This window comes from Salmo trutta, chromosome 14 (assembly GCF_901001165.1).
Source record: "Salmo trutta chromosome 14, fSalTru1.1, whole genome shotgun sequence".
Lineage (NCBI taxonomy): Eukaryota > Metazoa > Chordata > Actinopteri > Salmoniformes > Salmonidae > Salmo > Salmo trutta.
Window position 1 is genome coordinate 17,169,888 of NC_042970.1, and position 27,168 is coordinate 17,197,055.

The 27,168-nt window shown below is 45.8% G+C and overlaps 1 protein-coding gene across 11 annotated transcripts in view; it reads left to right on the forward strand.

Annotated features, from left to right (window-relative positions):
- Positions 1–27,168, forward strand: part of LOC115207536 (protein 4.1) — a 277,383-nt gene that overhangs the window by 145,159 nt on the left and 105,056 nt on the right. The gene's annotated exons all lie outside the window — the stretch shown is intronic.

Below are 27,168 nucleotides of genomic sequence, written 5' to 3' on the forward strand. Positions count from 1 at the left end.
GGTTTAATGTGTGTTTGTTGTCAGGTGTGGTTTAATGTGTGTGTTTGTTGTCAGGTGTGGTTTAATGTGTGTGTTTGTTGTCAGGTGTGGTTTAATGTGTGTGTTTGTTGTCAGGTGTGGTTTAATGTGTGTGTTTGTTGTCAGGTGTGGTTTAATGTGTGTTTGTTGTCAGGTGTGGTTTAATGTGTGTGTTTGTTGTCAGGTGTGGTTTAATGTGTGTGTTTGTTGTCAGGTGTGGTTTAATGTGTGTGTTTGTTGTCAGGTGTGGTTTAATGTGTGTGTTTGTTGTCAGGTGTGGTTTAATGTGTGTGTTTGTTGTCAGGTGTGGTTTGATGTGTGTGTTTGTTGTCAGGTGTGGTTTAATGTGTGTGTTTGTTGTCAGGTGTGGTTTGATGTGTGTGTTTGTTGTCAGGTGTGGTTTAATGTGTGTGTTTGTTGTCAGGTGTGCTTTAATGTGTGTGTTTGTTGTCAGGTGTGCTTTAATGTGTGTGTTTGTTGTCAGGTGTGGTTTAATGTGTGTGTTTGTTGTCAGGTGTGGTTTAATGTGTGTGTTTGTTGTCAGGTGTGGTTTAATGTGTGTGTTTGTTGTCAGGTGTGGTTTAATGTGTGTGTTTGTTGTCAGGTGTGGTTTAATGTGTGTGTTTGTTGTCAGGTGTGGTTTAATGTGTGTGTTTGTTGTCAGGTGTGGTTTGATGTGTGTGTTTGTTGTCAGGTGTGGTTTAATGTGTGTGTTTGTTGTCAGGTGTGGTTTGATGTGTGTGTTTGTTGTCAGGTGTGGTTTAATGTGTGTGTCAGGTGTTGTTTAATGTGTGTGTTTGTTGTCAGGTGTGGTTTAATGTGTGTGTTTGTTGTCAGGTGTGGTTTGATGTGTGTGTTTGTTGTCAGGTGTGGTTTAATGTGTGTGTTTGTTGTCAGGTGTGGTTTGATGTGTGTGTTTGTTGTCAGGTGTGGTTTAATGTGTGTGTTTGTTGTCAGGTGTGGTTTGATGTGTGTGTTTGTTGTCAGGTGTGGTTTGATGTGTGTGTTTGTTGTCAGGTGTGGTTTAATGTGTGTGTTTGTTGTCAGGTATGGTTTAATGTGTGTGTTTGTTGTCAGCTGTGGTTTGATGTGTGTGTTTGTTGTCAGGTGTGGTTTAATGTGTGTGTTTGTTGTCAGGTGTGGTTTGATGTGTGTGTTTGTTGTCAGGTGTGGTTTAATGCATGTGTTTGTTGTCAGGTGTGGTTTAATGTGTGTGTTTGCTGTCAGGTGTGGTTTAATGTGTGTGTTTGTTGTCAACCTCTTACAGTAAACCTACTTAAGGATAGGGGGCAGTATTGACAATTTCGGAAAAAATATGTGCCCATATTAAACTGCCTCCTACTCAAACTCAGAAGCTGGGATATGCAAATTAGTAGATTTGGATAGAAAACACTCTGAAGTTTCTAAAACCGTTTGAATGGTGTCTGTGAGTATAACAGAACTCATATGGCAAGCAAAAACCTGAGAGAAATCCTACCAGGAAGTGGAAATCTGGATGCACGGGCTCTCTTCAAGTCGTTTCCTATTGAATACACAGTGAAGTAGTAATAATTGTGCACTTCCTAAGGCTTCCACTAGATGTCAACAGTCTTTACAAAGTTGTTTGAGTCGTCTACGATGAACAGAGACCGAATGAGAAGGTGGGGAAGTTGGTGAGGCAGGGAATGACATAATTTCTTGGCGCGCGTTCATGAGGGTGGATCCTCCGTTACAAAACGTTTTTCAAGACACAGGAACCGTCCGGTTGAAATATTACTGAATCTTCACGTTCTAAAGGCCCTAAAGATTGATGTTTTACAATGTTTGACATGTTTGAACGAACGTAAATACAACTTTTTTTTACTTTTCGTTGTGACATTGTCCGCGCGCTTCCTACATTTGGAGTAGCTTACTGAACGCGCGAACAACAAGGAGTTATTTGGACATAAATTATGGACTTTATCGAACAAAACAACATTTGTTGTGGACCTGGGATGCCTGGAAGTGCATTCTGATGAAGATCATCAAAGGAAAGGGAATATTTCTAATGCAATTTATGATTTTAGATGACTCCAAGATGGCGGCTATCTGTATAGCCTAGTGTATTTTTCTGAGCTCAGTACTTAGATTATTGCAAAGAGTGCTTTCCTCGTGAAGCTTTTTTTAAATCTTTCATAGCGTTTGCATAAAGGATATGTTCATCTATAATTCTTTGAATGACAGTTTAATTTTGTATCAACGTTTATGACAAGTATTTTTGTAAATTGTGGCGCTGATTCACCGGCAGTATTTGAGGGAAAATATTTTCTGAACGTCATGTGCCGATGTAAAATGCTGTTTTTATATATAAATATGAACTTTATCAAACAAAGAATGCATGTATTGTGTAACATGATGTCCTAGGAGTGTCATCTGACGAAGATCGTCAAAGGTTAGTGCTGCATTTAGCTGTGTTTTGGGTATTTGTGATGCATGCTAGTTGCTTGGAAAATGGCTGTGTGGTTATTTTTGTCGATGTACTCTCCTAACATAATCTAATGTTTTGCTTTCGCTGTGAAGCCTTTTTGAAATCGGACAACGTGGTTCGATTCAGGAGAAGTGTATCTATTAAATGGTGTAAAATAGTCATATGTTTGAGAAATAGAAATTATTATATTTGGTTTTAAATATGGCGCTCTGATTTTTCACTGGCTGTTGATCCCGCTAACGGGATCGGAGCTGTAAGAGGTGTGTGTTTGTTGTCAGAACCTTTTCCCCCACTCAATCACAACAAACAAACCTCCTGCAGGTTGAGTTCAATAACTACAGGCAGATAAATGTATGCTGATATGCCGGAGGAAGCTTTGAATTGGTCAGTAACCTACAGAGTAATATGAGAAAAATGGAATGGCTGAATTGATGTTGATATTTTAAACTACGTGTTTTGATAACTTTCAAATGTAGTAACAGGTCCACGTAGATACATGTGCACCTTTCGCATTTCATTGTCATTCCCAGCCAATACAGATACTGTGCCTATTGGCATTTGTCTGGTGGGAATGGGGCTACCTTGGCAAACATGTCAGAGTGGTCATACCTTCCTGTGTGGTGTCCCATATATAACAGTAGTTCCCTGATCCTGGTGCAGAATACACAGGATTTCTCCGTCCCAGTATTGACTGATTGCTTTCAATTCAATAATAAAAAAGACGATACAAGTGAAAGTTGTGTCTAGTCACATTTTTATGCCTTGTGCCAGGTCTCTCTCTATTCACAGACGTCAGTATCAAGTCTGTCTGTTGGTCAGGACTCCATCACATCATCTTGCAAGTCTGCAAGTACTGGCTCAATAGATGAATCTGTGAACACATACACACATGGTCACTGTTCTATTACCAATGGCAGTTAGGATAGGTGATAGCTGACAAACAAACATATACTATGTTGAAGTTTGAACAGGTCAGACTAAACCTGCTCAATTCTGGTCTCCTCATCGACGACCGTTGGTGAGCAGGCTAGAGGTGAGGCTGGAGGTAAGGTCTTTGCCAGAGCCCCGTTGATGGGCATGGCAGTTTAGATCATCTCCTGGTCCCTCATCAAAGATACTGGTTGGTCACACACAAACACACACTCAGAGCACTGATTACATTATCAATGGTAGTTATGATTAGCATGGTGGAACCAACCTGGTCACTGCATTCACCTTTCTATTTCACTTCAGACATCATGATGTGTGAAGTGAAATAGGTAAACTCAGTAATCAGGCTGGTCTCACCAGGCTATGCTATTGAGGTAAATTGGGACAAAACTCACAACTGTCAACAACTTGATTCAAGTGTCTGTTCCAAAATTGTATTTTGTTATAAAGAAAGGACAAAGCTTTTTGATAATGCAAATCTGAACCAAAATGACTACTACGTGGATTTGCTTGGCTTGGTAATTAATCTACTAGTTTATCAAACCGGGTATTTTTTATGCAACTTTTCACATAACACACATTACCGTTGTTGATGAAGCTGTCTGTGTCATAAGGGCAGTAACTCGGGTCAAGCTAATTCTAGGTCGTCACTAGTTACCACAGCCACAAAGTCATACAGGCTGCCTATTTCTATAATTTCTCTTCTTAAAATGTGATTTCAAGGGTTACTAACCTTAAACCTTTAGACCAAAAAGGACATTTTTGTTTTTATATATTTTTACGATATAGTTCATTTTCACTTTGTGGCTCTGGTGGACACAGTAATTCTATGCTTTACAGATGTAGACTGATTATACTTCCAGATTGGATTAGATTCAGCCTGGTGACGCCGTTACGGTTTGTTGCTCCTATTTCACTGTATTTTTCTGACTCAGACATGAGTTAGATAACACCATATCTGCATCCATTATTTTGTTTCGCCCTAGACAATACACTTGAATGACCTACGAACTAATTTGCAAATCTGACTTGTAGGCTAATATTAGCTAGCCTGTAGCTAGATAGCTAGCCTGCCTTGGTAGTATTATCAAGTGATAACTTTACATAACCAGAAGTATCTAGACAATACACAACAAACTTATATGAGCTACAACCTAACTAAGTTGTAATGATGTAGCTATAGCTAGTTAAGTTATCTAGCTAGCTAGCTATGCTAATGTTAGCTGAAATGTTAGTTAGCCTGCCTCACTTTATCAAAAGATAGCTACCTACATAACCAGCAATAACGTTGTTAGCTAAGTTAAGTTAAGCTAAGTCAATCATTGTTAGCTAAATTAAAAATACATTTAAAAAAAGTTATACCAGAGAAGTAATTATATTCCAGTATCTTTGGTTATACTCACCACCACTGGTCGTTGCACACTGGGGCCCCATTCAATGTGCGGATTCAATTATGCTGAGCCGTGGGGCAATGGTCTATGGCCCGTGACGTGAACAGGAAAAATCGGTGAGGGAGGACCACCATTGTTAAATTGAACAGTAATCGACACCGCTCGGTTATGTTGTCAACAAGGCAGCATGGCGAACAATTCCTAATTTTTCTTCTTTAGTTATTTTTTAAATTTAATTTGACCTTTTTCTCTCCAATTTCGTGATACCCAATTGGTAGTTACGATCTTGTCTCATTGCTGCAACTCCCCAACGGGCTCGGGAGAGGCAAAGGGCGAGTCATGCGCCTTCATGAAACATTTTCCGTCAAGCCGTGCTGCTTCTTAACACCTGCTCGCTTAACCGGGAAGCCAGCAGCACCAATGTGTCGGAGGAAAAACCATTCAACTGATGACAGAAGTCAGGTTGCAGGCACCCGGCCCGCCACAAGGAGTCACTAGAATGTGTTGACACCAGGTGCACGGGACACCACCACTCAACACACCCTGTAACTCTTCTGAAGTTAAATCCCGTACACCCAAGTACTCCTCTGCAGCTGCCACCACATCTATTTTCTGTGATTTATGTTCAATTTCTGCAGTACAATTTATAACCATTGGATGCTAAGAAGCCAACCTTCCTGAAGCATATATCACTCGTTGGCCTATCCCTCTGTGCTGGCACATATCTACTACTCACAGGGATCCTCTCAGAATCCCAGAAACCTATATATCTTTTGCTATAAAATATATGTTTGAATTTTCAAACTATTTTTAATTGGGAAGGCAGATAAAGCGTTTTTATCAAAAACAATCATTTTTGCATGTGAAAACACAGAATCCTACTCATTACGAGCTTCAATGCCGTACAACAATCCTTCCGTGGCCTCCAACTGCTTTTAAACACTAGTAAAACTAAATGCATGCTCTTCAACTGATTGCTGCCCACACCCGCCCCCCGACCAGCATCACTACTCTGGACGGTTCTGACTTAGAATATGTGGACAACTACAAATACCTAAGTGTCTGGTTAGACTGTAAACTCTCCTTCCAGACTCACATTAAGCATCTCCAATACAAAATGAAATCTAGAATCGGCTTCCTATTTCGCAAACAAAGCATCCTTCACTCATGCTGCCAAACATACCCTCGTAAAACTGACTATCCTACCGATCCTTGACTTCGGCGATGTCATTTACAAAATAGCCTCCAACACTCTACTCAGCAAATTGGATGTAGTCTATCACAATGCCATCCGTTTTGTCACCAATGCCCCATATACTACCCACCACTGCGACCTGTATGCTCTCGTTGGCTGGCCCTCACTACATATTCGTCGCCAAACCGACTGGCTGCAGGTCATCTATAAGTCCTTGTTAGGTAAAGCCCCGCCTTATCTCAGCTCACTGGTCACCATGGCAACACCCACCCGTAGTACGCGCTCAAGCAGGTATATTTCACTGGTCATCCCCAAAGCCAACACCTCTTTGGCCACCTTTCCTTCCAGTTCTCTGCTACCAATGACAGGAATGAATTACAAAAATCACTGAAGCTGGAGACTTATATCTCCCTCTCTAACTTTAAGCATCAGCTGTCAGAGCAGCTTACCGATCACTGTACCTGTACACAGCCAATCTGTAAATAGCACACCCAACTACCTCATCCCCATATTGTTATTTATCTTCTTGTTCTTTTGTACCCCAGTATCTCTACTTGCACATCTATCACTCCAGTGTTAATGCAAAATTTTAATGATTTTGCCTCTATGGCCTATTTATTGCATTTACCTCCCTACTCTTCTACATTTGCACACACTGTACATATATACACTGCTCAAAAAATAAAGGGAACACTAAAATAACACATCCTAAATCTGAATGAATGAAATAATCTTATTAAATACTTTTTTCTATACATAGTTGAATGTGCTGACAACAAAATCACACAAAAATAATCAATGGAAATCCAATTTATCAACCCATGGAGGTCTGGATTTGGAGTCACACTCAAAATTAAAGTGGAAAACCACACTACAGGCTGATCCAACTTTGATGTAATGTCCTTAAAACAAGTCAAAATGAGGCTCAGTAGTGTGTGTGGCCTCCACGTGCCTGTATGACCTTCCTACAACGCCTGGGCATGCTCCTGATGAGGTGGCGGATGGTCTCCTGAGGGATCTCCTCCCAGACCTGGACTAAAGCATCTGCCAACTCCTGGACAGTCTGTGGTGCAACGTGGCGTTGGTGGATGGAGTGAGACATGATGTCCCAGATGTGCTCAATTGGATTTAGGTCTGGGGAACGGGCGGGCCAGTCCATAGCATCAATGCCTTCCTCTTGCAGGAACTGCTGACACACTCCAGCCACATGAGGTCTAGCATTGTCTTGCATTAGGAGGAACCCAGGGCCAACCGCACCAGCATATGGTCTCACAAGGGGTCTGAGGATCTCATCTCGGTACCTAATGGCAGTCAGGCTACCTCTGGCGAGCACATGGAGGGCTGTGCGGCCCCCCAAAGAAATTCCACCCCACACCATGACTGACCCACCGCCAAACCGGTCATGCTGGAGGATGTTGCAGGCAGCAGAACGTTCTCCATGGCATCTCCAGACTGTCACATGCACTCAGTGTGAACCTGCTTTCATCTGTGAAGAGCACAGGGCGCCAGTGGCGAATTATTCAATCTTGGTGTTCTCTGACAAATGCCAAACGTCCTGCACGGTGTTGGGCTGTAAGCACAACCCCCACCTGTGGACGTCGGGCCCTCATACCACCCTCACGGAGTCTGTTTCTGACCGTTTGAGCAGACACATGCACATTTGTGGCCTGCTGGAGGTCATTTTGCAGGGCTCTGGCAGTGCTCCTCCTGCTCCTCCTTGCACAAAGGCGGAGGTAGCGGTCCTGCTGCTGGGTTGTTGCCCTCCTACGGCCTCCTCCACGTCTCCTGATGTACTGGCCTGTCTCCTGGTAGCGCCTCCATGCTCTGGACACTACGCTGACAGACACAGCAAACCTTCTTGCCACAGCTCGCATTGATGTGCCATCCTGGATGAGCTGCACTACCTGAGCCACTTGTGTGGGTTGTAGACTCCGTCTCATGCTACCACTAGAGTGAAAGCACCACCAGCATTCAAAAGTGACCAAAACACCAGCCAGGAAGCATAGGAACTTAGAAGTGGTCTGTGGTTACCACCTGCAGAACCACTCCTTTATTGGGGGTGTCTTGCTAAATGCCTATAATTTCCACCTGTTGTCTATTCCATTTGCACAACAGCATGTGACATTTATTGTCAATCAGTGTTGCTTCCTAAGTGGACAGTTTGATTTCACAGAAGTGTGATTAACTTGGAGTTACATTGTGTTGTTTAAGTGTTCCCTTTATTTTTTGGAGCAGTATATATTTTTTCTATTGTGTTATTGACTGTTCGTTTGTTTATGTTGTTCATTTTGTCGCACTGCTTTGCTTTATCTTGGCCAGGTCGCAGTTGTAAATGAGAACTTGTTCTCAACTGGCCTACCTGGTTAAATAAAGGTGAAATAAACATTTTTTTTAAATTAAAAACTCCACGTGCCAATATACGTCAATTTTGTTTTGAGCCGATTTCGGCAAATGCAAGCAAATGCAAGCAAATGCAAGCACTTTTGTTTTGAGCCGATTCCAAAACAAATGCAAGCAAAACACGTCTACCCGGGCGCCAGGGCCAGATGAATCGAGTCCCCTCAATGAAGGAAAGCGAGTGGTTGGAGGGGCGATTTGCACGTGGAGCGGATATGATTTGCTGACATAATTGTAATCCAAACCCAACCATCATTTACTCATTGTGAGGTTCTAAATTCCATTGTAGACGAGACTTTATGACCAAAATTATCCTATTTACACTTTGAGGTCAATTTTGACACAAGAATAAATGTTTCTGACTCATATCGGCAGTTTTCAAAGGGATTGGTTGCTTTTTAGGGGCAGTTGCTCTTTAACGAAGTAAGGAAGACAATGAAAACATTGAGATAATCAATAACATTCTGTAGATATGTTTTCACATAGAACCCTTGCAATATTAACAGGCACAGAATGACTTACCAGACAAAACAATACTGTTACCTGTGTTTCCTCTAGTCACATCAATTGAATGAGAATGCATGCAATGACTAAGTAGTGCACTATATAGGTAATAGACTGACTTTTATAGTAAGAGTGTGATTTGAAACAGGAACTTTGAGTTAGGTTGCATGGCACCCCCTTCTGCAACATTACCATAGCTCTGAGACAGATAGAAGGAGTCAAGTCAGTGGAGGCTGCTGAGGGGAGGACGGCTCATAACCATGGCTGGAATGGAGTGAATGGAATGGTATCAAAAACATGGTTTTCATGTGTTTGATACCATTCCATTTACTCCATTCCACCCATTCCACTCCATTCCAGACATTATTATGAGCCGTCCTCCCCTCAATAGCCTCCACTGAGTCAAGTGTAGTGCACTATATAGGGACTAGAATGGGATTTAAGAAAGTTAGATTTGAGTTAGCTTGCACAATACACCCTTCTGTAACATTACCATAGCCCTGAGACAAAGAGGAGGAGTCAAGTGCTGCTGACCTTGTTTTCACCTGCTGTTTCCTCTGAGCTCCCAGCATGCCGCAGTAATGAGAAGCCCAATGGCTGTGATTATTCATGTGAGCTTCAACCTGCGCAGAGGTCACAGGCATGCCACATGAGCGTGCAATAGTAAGCAGAGGAGTTGTTGGGTAACAACCAGAGCTAAGCTGTGAAATTGCTCCAGCTTCATTGGCAGTCAAGAATTTAAAGTGATGCTCCACAGCTTTTGTATCATTTCACTCACGAGCCAAAACCATACCCTGAAAATTGTGCACAATTGTGTACTATGTCATCCATTTCGTATGACATATTACGTCATGCACATTTTTTATTTCTTTTTTTTGCAATTTGTATGATATGTTCCAAATGTGTCCCAGACTGCATCTTTAACACAGTTAAACACAGAGGGAAGACATCAGTCACAGAGACAGGCATCCACAGTGTCATAATAACAATGTCATGAGTATCCACGAGGCACAACGCAATTTACTATTGGACTCATAGGACTCATACACAGTGTGGGCTGCATCGGCCTCTATGAAGCTCTGGTAGTGGACAATCAACATGTAAAAGCTTTGGAAACGCTTTACCACAGAAGTGTAGCCTTCAGTGTGACCACAATAGCAGGCAAAGCCTGGCCTGGTTGAGCACAGATCTGAATGTACTTCAGCCAACTCGTTTGTCATGTGTTGTTATGACTGACAATACAAAATGATGGAGCAGAGGAGTTGGCTAAAGCACAAGTTACAGTACCAGGCTAGGAAAAGCCAATGATGAACAGACAGAGGGAAATACTAAGCGTTGTAAAGACATTCGTTACAGTCTTCTTTCTCTGGGCCTTTTCCCTCACTAGGCTCTTTGTCTCTGAGCCTCAGTAGTCATGTTTAGTACAGTTGCTCTCTGGATGTAAGTATGCCTGTTAGCTGTGAAAAACAAAGACTTGATCCAGCATGATTCCTCATAAACTTGCATGGCTTTGTACAGTATGACATGAGTGATGTATACAGTATAATTTGATGTCCACTTGGAACTAAGTTAGTCCATTACATTTAAAGAACATTTTCATATTCTCACATCTATATATATACTGTGTGTGTGTGTGTGTGTGTGTGTGTGTGTGTGTGTGTGTGTGTGTGTGTGTGTGTGTGTAGTGTGGCTCCTTCCCTCCGACTCATCTCTGTGGTAGTGACCTTGTGTCATAAACGCTTGATTCCACTAACAGATTGCATCACAGATGTCACATAGTGCTGGGGGCTGCAGAGATTGGCTAACCTGGTTTCTTCAGGAGTAAGAGATAGGTGAGAGGAGTGGGACACACCTTGTGAAAGTGAGAGATTGATAGAAAAAACTGTGTTGTGCTGCAAATCTCCTCCATGAAAAAACAACAGCCAAACCTTCCCTGTTATTTCTATTAGAACGAGTGAGCGTTTATCTGGATGTGTTTCAATCAATGATCCCCAGGTCTGAAGTTAATACACTTTGTTTCTGGTGGAACCGAGCATGTACCATGTATTATGTCTGATTAGATTCAGCTGCTTCTCCTGGGTTATGACTTTTACATCCTGTTGGAATGGTGCCTCAGATGTAAGACTATAACGTACTGTATGACTGATCTGGTTTGGTCATGAATGATTCCTTAGGGTGAAATAGATTTCAGAGCTCAGAGATAATTCAACTTGAACCCTACTCTACATTTTAAAAGTTTTGGGTCTCTGTTCATATCTTTTGGGGATTCTGTATGTGTGTGTTTGTGTGTGTGTGTATGTGTACATGTGAGCATACGACTCAAGTGTGTGTTTGTGCGTGCACACGTGCCTTGTAGCCGCTGCCTTGACACGTGCCTTGTAGCCGCTGCCTTGTGTCCCCTGCTAATAAACTTGCCAACACAAAGGTAATATAAATGCTAAGCATGAGAGGGCTGTTTTTAGTTCCTGATGTACTGATGATTTCTCATTGTCAAGTGGCTCTGATGTGCAGCCTGAACATCAGCACATGATAATTACAATGTCACCCCAAAGAGCTTCACTGTTATTATTTGCGGTAGTGAAATGCGGTGCAGCTGCAGAGATGTGCCTCTATCAGCTGCTTGCTGTAATGGAGCCGTCAACAGATAGCTAACTGCTCATTATTCCAGCCCTATCAGATCGCAAAGGGCACCAAGCTTAACCAGCTTAACCAGCAGCACCACACCTCCTTCCACCCAGGCCCAGTCTCACTGTCCTCATCTGCAGTCAAGGTCACACCCACCACAAAGAAGCACCATTTGTACAACATGCAGACTAGTACAATTGCTCTCACAGGGTTGGATCGGACTCTTCTGATAAATCTGTTGTACACTCAGTGAATGAGGGTATGAGATCTTAGGACACATCCATCCATCCAGGATCACAGAGTTTTTAATTAGTCAAATGGACAGGTTGGTTTCTTCCTCAGCCCAGAGACCAGCTCTTTCTCCCTCTACTGCTGGCTATGTGCCACCCCTCTGCAGCACCCCACACAAAGAAACCCATATGGCATGGCCCTGTGCCACTCTCGGCCTGCCTGCCCGCCTGCCTGCCTGCCCGAGCACTAGGGCAACATGCTCCAAATGGGCTGTGTGTGTGTGTTGTACGTGTCTGTGCGTGAGTGAGCGGTGTGTGTGTGTGTATGTTTGAGAGAGAGAGTGAGCGAGTGAGTGAGTGTGTGTGTGTGTTTGTGAGAGAGAGTGAGCAAGTGAGTGAGTGAGTGAGTGAGTGTGAGTGTAGTGAGTGCTTCATGCTCATAGGGATAATCTTGTGATAATCTTGTGATTTGTTGCAAAGAATAGATGAGCACTCTCTCGCCTGCCATAGAGGCTCCTCCCCTCCTCCGTCCTCCTCTCTTCTCCTCTCCTTCCATCTGCTTGCCTTCCCACTGTGCTCTGGTTATGTCAGCCAGCGTGAAGCTCCTCACCCACAGCACCCTGCAGTATTTTGCATGCTGATGGAAGAATGGCTGTAGATAGGTATGCCATATACACTAAGTATACAAAACATGCTTTTTCCATGACATAGACTGACCAGGTGAATTCAGGTGAAAGCTATGATCCCTTATTGAGTTCACTTGTTAACTCCACTTCAATCAGTGTAGATGAAGGGGAGGAGACAGGTTAAAGAAGGATTTTTAAGCCTTGAGCCTATTGAGACCTGGATTGTGTAGGTGTGCCATGCAACTCAATATTAGGAAGGTGTTCCTAATGTTTGGTGTTCATAGGTTGTCACTCGGTCTCGTCATGCCATTGTTATGAACGTTTTCAAGATTGGTGGCACAATAGTGGTGCACTAATATCGTGATAAGCCCAGCCATTCTGGACGGAGGCTAACGACTGTTTAGTGTAAATTACATTATAGTGCCTGGAAATACGAAGTGACATTGCTAAAGTAGTCAAAAATATCTAGCAATGCTAATGTTGACCTCCCCTCAATCTTAGCTAACTAGCTAACGTTATACTCTATCTAAAGTCAATCTGGTGACATAAAAATGATAACAAAAGGTTTTCCTACAAATGATTTGCCTACTTTTGAGTGGCATTGTATTTCCATGCCACTGTAATGCACTTTTGATTACATCTTCATCAGCTCTCATTAACTATGCATTGAGCAGAATGCTCAGTTGGGCGTCAATACAAAACGAACATTCAAAACAATATTGTGACAAAACATGCAACCCATGAATACTCAGTGTATACATTCTATAATGTTTGTAACTGTGATCAGGGAATGTGATGTGGAACTGTGCCAAAATATATTTGGTGTGTTGACTGCTCTCCCTGGGTGTTCTGGGAAATGCTTAGCTGGGGCTGTATGGAGAGAAATAGGGGGAGGCACACTCACACATACACTCACACTCACACTCACACACAAATCAAAGTTTATTGGTTGCGTACACAGATTCACAGATGTTATGGCAGGTGCAGCGAAATGCTTGTGATTCTAGCTCCAACAGTCCAGTAATACCTAGCACCTACCACTGTCCTGCTGTTACCTGCTGTTGCCTGCTGTTGCTTTGTCTGGATTCAGGATGACTCAGTGGCGTACGGCGATTCGCAGCTACTTCTTACAAGTTTTATAGCTAATCTCATGCTATTCTACACATTTTTGCCATGAAGCTGAGAGAAAATGTTGCTGTTTTAGAGCTAATTTCCTGAAATTTGACACATATTGCCACGGGGCAGAGAGAATACATTTCAGTTTTATAGCTAATCTAATTTTATTCTACACATTTCCCAATGAGGATCAGAGAATTTTGCATTATTGAAGCTAATTTCCTGTGCAATTCTGTACATATTGCCATGTGGCCAAGGCTCGAAAGCGCAACCAAATATTTAGCTGTGCGACCAGTAGTTTATTTTGGGAGCAAAATAAACTGCTGGTCGCTAAGTGCGTCGTTGGAGCATGTGCTGATACTGATAGGATGGAAAGAAAGGGAGCGCTACACTCGGATCAGCTTTCTCCATTCAAATCTTTCCTTACCATTCAAATTGTTTCACAATACTGACGATAGATCAGCTCCTAGAGAGATATTACTGCCTACGGCTGCAAATATTAAGGGCGCCTGATTTTAATGCTTACCCAATAAAAATGCATTAAATCACTGATTTGGCACTTCATATGTTAGGCTACACATCATGAAATATGTTGAGATAAATTACAGACAGTAGCCTACAAGTAGCAAAATAGAACTTGATTGATTGAACTTGAAATGTATTTCAATATGATTGAAATATGTTTATAGCCTACTGTTAATATTTTAATACAGTCATCTCGGTATTCATTTGAAGCATCTTTTTATACAGTACGTTGCTTTTTTGTATCAATTGCAAAGACATTGGCAACTTTGTATTTGTAGTCAACTTTGTTCTGAAGTTATCAGCGGTCACAGAGATATGGATACACCATCTGATGTTTAGCGGAGATCTTCAGTGAATAAAGTGACACAGTATGGCAAAAAAGCCTCTAAGGATGCACTTAGCTAATCTACAAGTGGTCTGATGCAGGCGTTAAATTATAAGCATTTTATAATAATAAGTTATAATAATACATGTTATTTGGCAGACTACTTTCAGGGTACTCAAGGACATCTTAAACTAAAGTAGGCCTACATAAATGCAAGTGTAGTACATAAAATCATAAAAATCTATTGCATCAATCAAAGCAACATTTTAGTCAAAGGACCAGACAAAACAGGACATATAAAAAGATGATGGAGGGGTAGGGTAGAGGATATGAACCCGGTTTAGATACATGGTTTAGGGGGTAGAGGAAATTCAGTTTAGATTTAGGGGGTAGGGTAGAGGATATGAACCCGGTTTAGGGTTAATGGTTTAGGTGTAGGATTGGCTAGAGGATATGAACCCGGTTTAGGGTAAAGGTTTAGGGGGTAGGGTTGGGTAGAGGATATAAATCTGGTTTAGGGTAACGGTTTAGGTTTAGGGGGTAGTGTTGTGTTGCGTAGAGGATATGAACCCGGTTTAGGGTAATGGTTTAGGTTTAGGGGGTAGGGTTGGGTAGAGGATATGAACCCGGTTTAGGGTAATGGTTTAGGTTTAGGGGGTAGGATTGGGTAGAGGATATGAACCCGGTTTAGGGTAACGATTTAGGTTTAGGGGTAGGGTTGGCTAGAGGATATCAACCTGGTTTAGGGTAACAGTTTAGGTTTAGGGGGTAGGGTTGGGTTGGGTTGGGTAGAGGATATGAACCCGGTTTAGAGTAATGGTTTAGGTTTAGGGGGTAGGGTTGGGTTGGGTTGAGGATATAAACCCGGTTTAGGGTAACGGTTTAGGGGGTAGGGTTGGGTAGAGGATATGAACCCGGTTTAGGGTAATGGTTTAGGTTTAGTGTGTAGGATTGGCTAGAGGATATGGACCCGGTTTAGGGTAACGGTTTAGAGGGTAGGGTTAGGTAGAGGATATGAACCCGATTTAGGGTAACGGTTCAGGGGTATGGTTGGTTAGAGGATATCAACCCTGTTTAGGGTAACAGTTTAGGTTTAATCCAAGCCATGAGGTGGAAGGAATTGTCCATAGAGCTCCGAGACAGGATTGTGTCGAGGCACAGATCCTGGGAAGGGTAGCAAACAATGTCTGCATCATTGACGGTCCCGAAGAACACAGTGGGCTCCATCATTCTTAAATGGAAGAAGTTTGGAACCATCAAGACTCTTTCTAGAGCTGGCCACCCGGCCAAACTGAGCAATCGGGGGAGAAGGGCCTTGGTCAGGGAGGTGACCAAGAACCCGATGATCAGGCCTTTATGGTAGTGTCACGACTTCCGCCGAAGTCGGTCCCTCTCCTTGTTCGGGCGGTGTTCGGCGGTCAACGTCACCGGCCTTCTAGCCACCGCCGATCCACTTTTCATTTTCCATTTGTTTTGTCTTTTTTGCGAGTGATTGCTTGTTGTATTTTTGATGTGTCATGGTGTGCGTGTCTTTGTTACTTTGTATATTTGACATTTTGAGTAAAAGTACTTTGATTACTCATACCTGCAGTCCTGCGCCTGACTCGCTACACCTAGGACCCATTACAGAATGACTCACCCGAAGAATGGAGTCAGCAGGAGCAGACGCCCTCCTTGTTCCAGTGGAGGAGTGCGTTCAGCAGCACATGACCATGTTGCAACGTCTGGGCACTGCCTTGGATCGCGTGCTGTAGACTATGGATCGTTTGGAGAGAGGAGGAGGTTTTTCAGCGCCTCCACCAGGCCCACTACAACAGGTCCCACTGTCCACCCCTCTTTCCCCTGGTCCCAGCGGGATTCGACTCGCGCTCCCGAAGGAGTATGATGGGATGGCTGCCGGATGCCAGGGTTTTCTACTACACCTGGAGCTCTACCTGGCGACCGTCCACCCGGCTCCTTCGGGGCGTGAAGGAGCCGGGTGGACGGCTCCTTCACACAGAGTTCACCCGCCGCTTTAGGGCAGTGTTCGACCACCCGCCTGAGGGTAGAGCGGCAGGTGAACGTCTGTTCCACCTGAGGCAGGGGACGAGGAGCTTGCAGGATTTCGCCTTGGACTTCCGGTCCCTGGCCGCCAGCGTGGGATGGAATGACAGGGCCCTGATCAATCACTACAGGTGCAGTCTGTGCGAGGACGTCCATCGGGAGTTGGCCTGCCGAGACACCACCCTCACATTGGACCAGCTGGTGGACATGTCCATCCGGCTGGACAACCTGCTGACTGCCCGCAGATGTCCGGATCGGGACCTGTCAGTTCCATCCCCCAGCAACTCCACTCCAATGCCCATAGAGCTGGGAGGTGCTGCACTTAGGGCGACCGGAGGAGGGGCTCTTTCCTGCACCCTCTGTGGCCGCAGAGGGCACACTGCTGGTCGGTGCTGGGGGGGTTCCTCGGGGAGTCGAGGCAGCAGGAAGGGCATTATCGTGTCACACCAGGTGAGTCGGCACCAGGCTCACCCAGAGCCCCCGTTGCTCACATGTATGTGTTTATTTAATTTCCTTAGTTTTCCCCGCATTCCCAGCATAAGGCGCTAGTAGATTCAGGCGCAGCTGGGAATTTTATTGACCGTTCATTTGCTCATAGTTTAGGGATTCCCCTTGTTCCTGTGGATATGCCCTTCCCTGTGCATGCCCTAGATAGTCGACCATTAGGGTCAGGGCTGATTAGGGAGGCCACCGCTCCACTAAGCATGGTTACGCAGGAGGGTCACAAGGAGAGAATCAGTCTCTTCCTTATTGATTCTCCTGCGTTTCCCATGGTGCTGGGCCTACCCTGGTTGGCCTGTCATAACCCCACTATTTCGTGGCAACAGAGGGCTCTCAAGGGGTGGTCACAAGAGTGCTCAGGGAGGTGTGTGGGGGTTTCCATCGGTGCGACTACGGTGGAAAGTCCAGACCAGGTCAGAATATGCTGATATGGCTCTCGCCTTCTGTAAAAAGAGGGCGACTAAATTACCACCCCCTCGACGGGGGGATTGTGCAATAAATCTCCTGGTAGACGCAGCACTTCCCAGGAGTCACGTGTATCCTCTGTCACAGGAGGAGACGGCGGCTATGGAAACATGTCTCCGAATCCCTAGGGCAGGGATACATTCGGCCCTCCACTTCACCTGCCTCCTCGAGTTTCTTTTTTGTGAAGAGGGATCAATCAGATCACAGTGAGGTATAGCTACCCGCTGCCTCTCATCACCAGTGCGATCGAGTCAATGCACGGGGCGTGCTTCTTCACACAATTGGATCTCAGGAGTGCTTACAACCTGGTGCGTATCCGGGAGGAGGACGAGTGGAAGACGGCATTTAGTACCACCTCAGGGCACTATGAGTACCTCGTCATGCCATACGGGTTGATGAATGCTCCATCAGTCTTCCAGGCCTTTGTTGACGAGATTTTCCGGGACCTGCACGGGCAGGGTGTCGTGGTGTATATCGACAACATTCTGATATACTCCGCTACACGCGCCGAGCATGTGTCCCTGGTGGCCGACTCCCACCACGGTAAAGGAAGTGCAGTGGTCTCTAGGGTTTGCCAACTACTACCAGATGTTTATCCGGGGTTTTGGTCAGGTAGCAGCTCCCATTACCTCACTGCTGAAGGGGGGACCAGTGCGGCTGCAGTGGTCGACTGAGGTGGACAGGGCTTTTGGTCACCTGAAGGCTTACCTCGGCCCCCGTGATGGCTCATCCGGATCCCTCTTTGGCGTTCATAGTGGAGGTGGACGCATCTGAGGCTGGAATAGGAGCCGTGCTCTCTCAGCGCTCGGGCACGCCACCAAAGCTCCGCCCCTGTGCTTTCTTTTCGAAGAAGCTCAGCCCGACAGAGAAAAACTATGATGTGGGGGACCGGGAGCTGTTGGCTGTTGTCAAGGCTCTGATGGCGTGGAAACATTGGCTTGAGGGGGCTAAACACCCTTTTCTCATCTGGACTGACCACCGCAATCTGGAGTATATCCGGGCGGCGAGGAGACTGAACCTTCGCCAGGCAAGGTGGGCTATGTTCTTTACCCATTTTGTTTTTACTCTATCCTACAGACCAGGTTCCCAGAATGCTAAGGCAGATGCACTGTCCCGGATGTATGACACAGAGGAGCGGTCCATGGATCAAACTCCCATTCTTCCGGCCTCTTGCCTGGTGGCACCGGTGGTGTGCACCCTGTGGCTCAGTTGGTAGAGCATGGTGTTTGCAACGCCAGCATGGTGTGTGCAACGCCAGGGTTGTGGGTTCAATTCCCACGGGGGGCCAGTACAAAAAAATGCATGAAATGAAATGTATGCATTCACTACTGTAAGTCGCTCTGGATAAGAGCGTCTGCTAAATGACTAAAATGTAAAAAGTGTGGGAGCTGGACATGGACATCGAGCGGGCGTTACGCACAGAGCCCACTCCCCCGCAGTGTCCAACTGGGAGCCTGTATTTTCCGTCTGCTGTCTGCGACCGTTTGATCTATTGGGCCCATACGTCACCCTCCTCTGGTCATCCTGGCATTGGTCGAACGGTGCGTTGCCTTAGTGGGAAGTACTGGTGGCCCACCTTGGCCAAGGACATGAGGGTTTATGTTTCCTCCTGCCCAGTGCAAGGCTCCCAGGCACCTGCCCAGAGGGAAATTACAACCCCTACCCATTCCACAACGGCCGTGGTCACACCTGTCTGTGGACTTCCTAACGGCTCTTCCTCCCTCACAGGGCAACACCATGATCCTGCCGTCTCCTCCCTTTGCCCGGTCTCCCTACGGCCCTACAGACTGCAAAGGCCCTGTTCACTCATGTCTTCCGGCACTACGGGGTGCCTGAGGACATATTTTCTGATCGAGGTCCCCAGTTCACGTCCAGGGTCTGGAGAGCGTTCATGGAATGTCTGGGTGTCTCGGTCAGCCTCACCTCAGGTTTTCACCCCGAGAGTAACGGGCAGGTGGAGAGAGTAAACCAGGATGTGGGTAGGTTTCTGCGGTCATATTGCCAGGACCGGCCGGGGGAGTGGGCGGCGTTCATCCCCTGGGCAGAGATGGCCCAAAACTCACTCCGCCACTCCTCCACTAACCTCTCTCCTTCCCAGTGCGTACTGGGGTATCAGCCGGTTCTGGCACCGTGGCATCAGAGCCAGATTGTAGCTCCTGCGGTGGACGAATGCTTCAAGGGCTCGGAGGAGACCTGGGACGCCACCCATGTGCACCTACAACGGGCTGTGTGGCGGCAAAAAGAGGGCGCTGACCGCCACCGCCACCGCAGCGAGGCCACGGTGTTCGCGCGGGTCTTTGTTACTTTGTATATTTTACATTTTGAGTAAAAGTAGTTTGATTACTCATATGTGCAGTCCTGCGCCTGACTCTCTACACCAGCTACACCTGGACCCATTACAGGTAGAGTGGCCAGACAGAAGCCACTCCACAGTAAAAGGTACATAACAGCCCGCTTGGAGTTTGCCAAAAAGCACCTAAAAGATCTCAGACAATGAGAAACAAGATTGTCTGGTCTGATGAAACCAAGATTGAACTGTTTGGCCTGAATGCGAAGTGTCACGTCTGGAGGAAATCTGGCACCATCCCTACGGTGAAGCATGGTGGTGGCAGCATCATGCTTTGGGGATGTTTTTCAGTGACAGGGACTGGGAGACTAGTCAGGATTGAGGCAAAGATGAACGGAGCAAAATATAGAGAGATCCTTAATGAACACCTGCTCCAGAGCGCTCAGGACCTCAGACTGGGGTGAAGGTTCACCTTCCAACCGAACAATGACCCTAAGCACACAGCCAAGACAACGCAGGAGTGGCTTCGGGAGAAGTCTCTGAATGTCCTTGAGTGACCTAGCCAGAGCCTGGACTTGAACCCGATTGAACATCTCTGAAGAGATCTGAAAATAGCTGTGCTGCAACGCTCCCCATCTAACCTGACAGAGCTTGAAAGGATCTCCAGAGAAGAATGGGAGAAACTCCCCAATACAGGTGTACCAAGCTTGTAGCGTTATACCCAAGAAGACTCGAGGCTGTAATCACTGCCAAAGTTGCTTCAACAAAGTACTGAGTAATGGGTCTGAATACTTATGTAAATGTAATATTTCAGTTGTTTATTTTTAATAAATTAGCAAAAATGTTTTTGCTTTGTCATTATGGGGTATTGTGTTTAGATTGATGAGGAATATTAGGCTGTAATCTTACAAAATGTGAAAAAAGTCAAGGGGTCTGAATACTTTCCCGAAGGCACTGTATATGATGAAGAGGAGTTGACCCAACACTGATCCCTGGGGGACACCCTGTGAGACAGTGCAACGTTAATAACGATGGTTTTGGGAAACAGTTCGGAGATTTAACAATGCTCTTACAAAGGTTCTAATGATGAATTTAGCCTGAAGATGCTTTTTGGAAACGGGCCCTAACCCATATTACTGGCGCAACATTTTAGTGCAGGGTTTCCCAAACTCGGTCCTTGGGCCCCCCCTGGATGCACATTTTGGTTTTTGCCCCAGCACTACACAGCTGATTCAAATAATCAAAGCCTGATGAAGACTTAGTTATTTTACATTCATAAAAAATTCATAAAACCATGTCGTGGGCTGTTCTAAAACTACTCGCCGCGCCCTTAGCCATTTGTTCACAGTCTTGTTACCTCATTGGCTAGCTAGCTAACAATCTGGTAACTTTACCAGCATATCCAATCATTTCGATGGCTTCTTCAGGAGATCAATGATCATCGCAAAAAAAATAATGATAGATCTCTTGCACATCTTCATCACAAACCTGACGTTTTTAAGAGAGTGTACAATTTTCTATGTAATGCATCTTAATAGGAAAATAGTGCTTTTACACAATGAAGAAACCTAATATTCCACAAATGACTGCAATTTCAATGACAGGTATTCGTATCAACATTTTAGCTTTCCTAATAAACATGTCTTTACAGTGTTACATATTAGTTTCTAGGCCACAACATGTGCTTCAAAAGTAGTTAGAAGTGCCCCCCCCCCCCTCGCCCTGCAGAGGCTGCAGGGGTGTGTGGTACGCCAGTGGGATGACACTTTGTGTTGTTGTGGCTAGCTAGTGAGAGCTCTAGGTCAGCAGCATCCACTGAGCAAGCAAGCCATTTATCCTCTTCTTCTATGAGATTTCTATTACTCCACACACAGCAGGAAATGCAGCATGCCCACTCCAGGTTTCTGCTAGACAGTGTGTGTGTTTGTGTGTGTGTGTGTGTGTGTGTGTGTGTGTGTGTGTGTTGCAGCAGGTCGTGGGGTACTAGCAGGACTCAGCTGCCTCTGGGCAGCAGCAGGATGTCAGCCAGTTTGTGCCTAGATGGCACTCTTACACCAACCGTCCCAATGGACCCATGTGTCTGCAATGCAGATTTCTCAATCTGAGCATAGTGCACCGTCATTCTGATGGGGCACTTATGCAAATGTTTACCCATTCACTTTGGCACAAAACGTTTCGATTCCGGTGATCAAGGCTAAATGAGTTCCGCTGCACCATCTCTCTGCACTTATTTTTTAAAATTATATTACTGTCATAGAAAAATCAGACAGTTTATCTTTTTATTTTGTTTATGCATCCCCTTACAAAACAACCCTGATCAATAGAAGTGTTGTCCACTTAAAAGTAATCTTACTAAAACAAGGTCAAGTGAAAAACACGGTCCTCTCTAATTTCCTTTGATATGCTAAGGCTGTGTTGCTGTGATGAATGATGTCAATGTTACATTGATCCCTTAACTAAATTCCCCAGTCAACCGTTTCTGATGCTTGACCCGATATGCTCTAGGGTGCATCAGTAATCCCACAATAACTCCTGTGTATCGACCCATCTGTCTTGATCCCCGAGATACATACAGTAAACACATGTCTCTATAACTCAAGCCGGCCAGTGAGGAGATGAAATGTTCTGTGAGGCTTCTGACACCCACCATTTTCATCTTGATGTATGTCTCTCACTAAATCTTCTAGGGTTGAAAGGAAATGGGAAAAGCCATCTTGGAGGTGACCATGTATCAACAGCAGCAGCTCTGGTCTGAGAGAGAGGCGCTATGCCCTTCCTCAACTAGTGGAGCATGTTAGCTCATATTAGACCCAGTATGGAAAGCTCCTCGTAGGCCCACAACATTAGCTTTCACAAGGACATGGATTATGCAATATATTAGCATATAAACACATTTATTGTTGGGAGTAGGGCATTTAAATCACAGTTAAAACACCATTTCTGTGACCCTCGCCTTTCTGTGGAGATATCCTCTGTTAAAAAGTGGAGATAATCTGAGCTGTGAACTAACCAGGCTAACAGTGTTGGAAGGAAACAATGTTGGCATTGTTTCATTGCTCACAGCAGGGTCATGAGAGGAGGCTTGGATTTCATAACCAGCAATTGTATCGTAGCGGGTAACGTTTTTTAACCATAATGTCATTAAGGCCCCGGTAGTCAATACATGGAAGCAGGATCGTGTCCTTCTTCTCCACAAAAAAGAACCCTGCGTCGGTGGAGGAGGCAGATGGGCGCATAATCCCTGCAGCGAGGGAGTGTACCCTTCCATCACTTTGGTCTCCGGACCAGACAGGGAATAAAGTCGCCTCCAAGGTGGTGCGGTGCCCGGGAGAATGGCGATTACACAGTCGTTGGGCCGATGTGGAGGAAGAGATTTGGCGCTGGCAGAGTTGAAAACCTTCCGTAATTCCTGGTACTCCACGGGAACGGTGGAGAGATCCGAGGCTTTACCCAAGCCCGCCGGGAGATGTCCCGGGGCAGGCTGCACCGACTTCAGACAATGTTCATGGCAAAATGGACTCCAACCCATGATGGAACCCGTAGCCCAGTCGGTTAGGGGGTTGTGCCTCTGGAGCCATGAAAACCCCAAAACCATGGATACATGAGGAGACAACAGGAGAAGAAACTTCATAGCCTCACTGTGGTTGCCTGACACTCGCAGATTGATAGGAACTGTATTGTGGGTGACTCTGCCAATAGAGCGCCCATCCAGTACTCGGACATCCTTCAGGATGGAAAGGGGTTGAGTGGAGATACCCAGCTCCGACACCAGGGTAGTGTCCATAAAGCTCTCGTCAGCCCCAGAGTCATTGAGCACTCGGATGGATTTGGACTGGTCTCCCGACAACAGGGTAGCATAGAGGGGGTGACGAGTAGTGAGAGATTGGAAACTCCCCGTACACTCACAAGTGCACTCGCACTTACTGATGAACCTGGTCTTTTAATGGGCAGGTAGATAAGAAATGTACCATAGCTCCACAATACAGACAGCTCTTGGTGTTCAGTCTGGGTAAGCGCTCAGCAGGAGAAAATCTAGCCCTGCCCAGTTCCATGGGCTCCGGAGGAGGCGAGTCAACAGCCCTGGGGATCTCAGAGCGAACTCGGGTGACACCGGATTCTCTCAAATGCAGACTTCAGGGATTTCAGGTATTCCTCGGAGGGGAGGTGGAATTCGAGGATGAGTGAGGGCGACAGGGAACAGACCCCCTCTCCCTCCTACGTTCCCGTAGCCGCCCATCTATCCGGATGGTCAAGGCTATGAGGGAGTCAAGGCCCATGGGCAGCTCCCGGGCTGCGAGCTCGTCTTCAAATCACCTCCGATAATCTGTAAAGGAACATGTCGAACAGGGCTTCTCAGCCGCCAACAGGAACTCTCAGCCGCCAACGTGCGAAAATCCACCACGTAGTCTGCCACACTACTGGAGTCTTGATGTAGTTGGAGCAGCTAACGAGCAGCCTCTCTCCTGGACAACGGAGAATCAAACACTTTTCGTACCTTCGCCTCAAACTCCTCCAGACTGAAGCAAACAATGGACTGTTGATCCCACACCGCCGTAGCCCAGGCAAGGGCACTCCGGACATCAGCATTATCAAGTACGCTATCTCCAAGCGGTCTGAGGGAACGAAGAAGGCTGCTGCTCGAAGATGAGGGAGCACTGGGAGAGAAACACCCGGCAGATTCTAGAATCTCCAGCATATCGCTCTGAGGAGATAAGCGAGGTTCTCGGGGCACCGGGGTAGGCTGGGAAGAAGCGCCGCTGGTGCCGGGATTGCCGAGAGTCTGGGGGATTAGTGTTGTGGCTTGCTGCCTAGTTGGGAATCTGTGGAATTTATCCAGCAATGTATTGAACACATGTTCATGGCGTTCTGCCAGGGTATGGAGTCCCTCCATAAGACTTTGCAGTAACTCCTCATGTCTTCCAATTGTGGCTCCTTGGGAGGAGACAGCGTTGCGGAGCTGGTCCGAGTCTGCTGGGTCAGTCATGGCCAGTTCGTATTATCACGGATCAGGCTAAGAGCGAATTACAGTGCATTCATCTTAAGATAGCTAGGTGAGAAAACCACATATCTTAGTCGTAGTAAGTACAGTCATGGCCAAAAGTTTGAGAATGACACAAATATTAATTTCCACAAAGTTTGCTGCTTCAGTGTCTTTAGATATTTTTGTCAGATGTTACTATGGAATACTGAAGTATAATTACAAGCATTTCATAAGTGTCAGTGTTTGTTATTTTTTTCTGCCGTGCGTAATATGTAGTATACCGTACTAAAATACATTTTCATATTAAATTGATTTATTAGACTTTTTAAAATGTAGATGTTCCAAAGGCGTGCATCAGTGGCTGTATGCTGGAGGCCTGGAGAAGCTAAACGTGTTTATGTTAATAGTGAATTACAGTGAGACCGGCAGTCTTGGTTTGGAACCGATTCAACGGACGAAATATGAATGATGAAATATGTACTTTTGTCGCTGTTTGTATTAATATTCCCCCTATGAGCCACATTGATTTGGTATGTGTGTATGTGTGTGGTGTGTGTGTGTGTTTGTGTGTAGTCAATAGGGTGTCATTAACACATCTCACTGAACCAGTCAAACAGAGAGCCAGATGAGTATGTTATCATTGGGGCTGTTTAAAGCCAACTGCGCTACGTGAGTGGGAGTGGCTCTGGCCTACTATCCCTACTGTTCCCCTTTGAGTACAGGTGTTTCAGGCAGTTAGGAATGTGTATTAATGAGGCAGATCTTTAGATGTAGTATTCACTGTAGTTCTCCCTCCTGCCAGGCCTGCAGGTAGCCTGGCAGGTAGGAGTGTTGGGCCAATAACCGAAAGGTTGGTGGATCGAATCCCAGAGCTGACAAGGTAAAAAAATCAGTCGTTGTGCCCCTGAGGAAGGCAGTTAACCCACTGTTCCCCGGGCACCGGTGACGTGGATGTTGATTAAGGAAACCCCCCGCACCTCTCTGATTCAGGAGGGGTTAAATGTGGAGACACATTTCAGTTGAATGCATTCAGTTGTACAACTGACTAGGTATCCCCCTTTCCTCTGTCGGCAGCCGTCAGCAGGAGCTCAGAGGAGTTGCAGGGAGTATTTACTGATGGGAGAGAGGGTGAGGGCCACAGAGGTGTAAGAGTTGGAATGCGCTCGGGGCTGGGGAACAGGGGAAGCACAACAGCTCAGAACACACATAATGGCACCTTGTATCTCAGAACAATGCCTCAGACAGTGTTTGAATCAAATCAAATCAAAGCAAATGTATTTATATAGCCCTTCGTATATCAGCTGAAATCTCAAAGTGCTGTACAGAAACCCAGCCTAAAACCCCAAACAGCAAGCAATGCATGTGAAAGAAGCACGGTGGCTAGGAAAAACTCCCTAGGAAAAACTCCCTAGAAAGGCCAAAAACCTAGGAAGAAACCTAGAGAGGAACCAGGCTATGAGGGGTGGCCAGTCCTCTTCTGGCTGTGCCGGGTGGATATTATAACAGAACATGGTCAAGATGTTAAAATGTTCATAAATAATAATAATCAGAGTAGTTGTCGAGGGTGCAACAAGCACGTCCGGTGAACAGGTCAGGGTTCCGTAGCCGCAGGCAGAACAGTTGAAACTGGAGCAGCAGCATGGCCAGGTGGACTGGGGACAGCAAGGAGTCATCATGCCAGGTAGTCCCGAGGCATGGTCCTAGGGCTCAGGTCCTCCGAGAGAAAGAAAGAAAGAGAGAAAGAGAGAATTAGAGAGAGCATATTTAAATTCACACAGGACACCAGATAAGACAAGAGAATACTCCAGATGTAACAGACTGACCCTAGCCCCCCGACACATAAACTACTGCAGCATAAATACTGGAGGCTGAGACAGGAGGGATCAGAAGACACTGTGGCCCCATCCGATGATACCCCCGGACAGGGCCAAACAGGCAGGATATAACCCCACCCACTTTGCCAAAGCACAGCCCCCACACCACTAGAGGGATGTCTACAACCACCAACTTACCGTCCAAAGACAAGGCCGAGTATAGCCCACAAAGATCTCCGCCATGGCACAACCCAAGGGGGGGCGCCAACCCAGACAGGAAGACCACGTCAGTGACTCAACCCACTCAAGTGACGCACCCCTCCCATGGACGGCATGGAAGAACACCAGTAAGTCAGTGACTCAGCCCCTGTAATAGGGTTAGAGGCAGAGAATCCCAGTGGAAAGAGGGGAACCGGCAAGGCAGAGACAGCAAGGGCGGTTCGTTGCTCCAGCCTTTCCGTTCACCTTCACACTCATGGGCCAGACTATACTTAATCATAGGACCTACTGAAGAGATAGGTCTTCAGTAAAGACTTAAAGGTTGAGACTGAGTCTGCGTCTCTCACATGGGTAGGCAGACCATTCCATACAAATGGAGCTCTATAGGAGAAAGCCCTACCTCCAGCCGTTTGCTTAGAAATTCTAGGGACAATTAGGAGGCCTGCGTCTTGTGACCGTAGCGTACGTGTAGGTATGTACGGCAGGACCAAATCGGAAAGATAGGTAGGAGCAAGCCCATGTAATGCTTT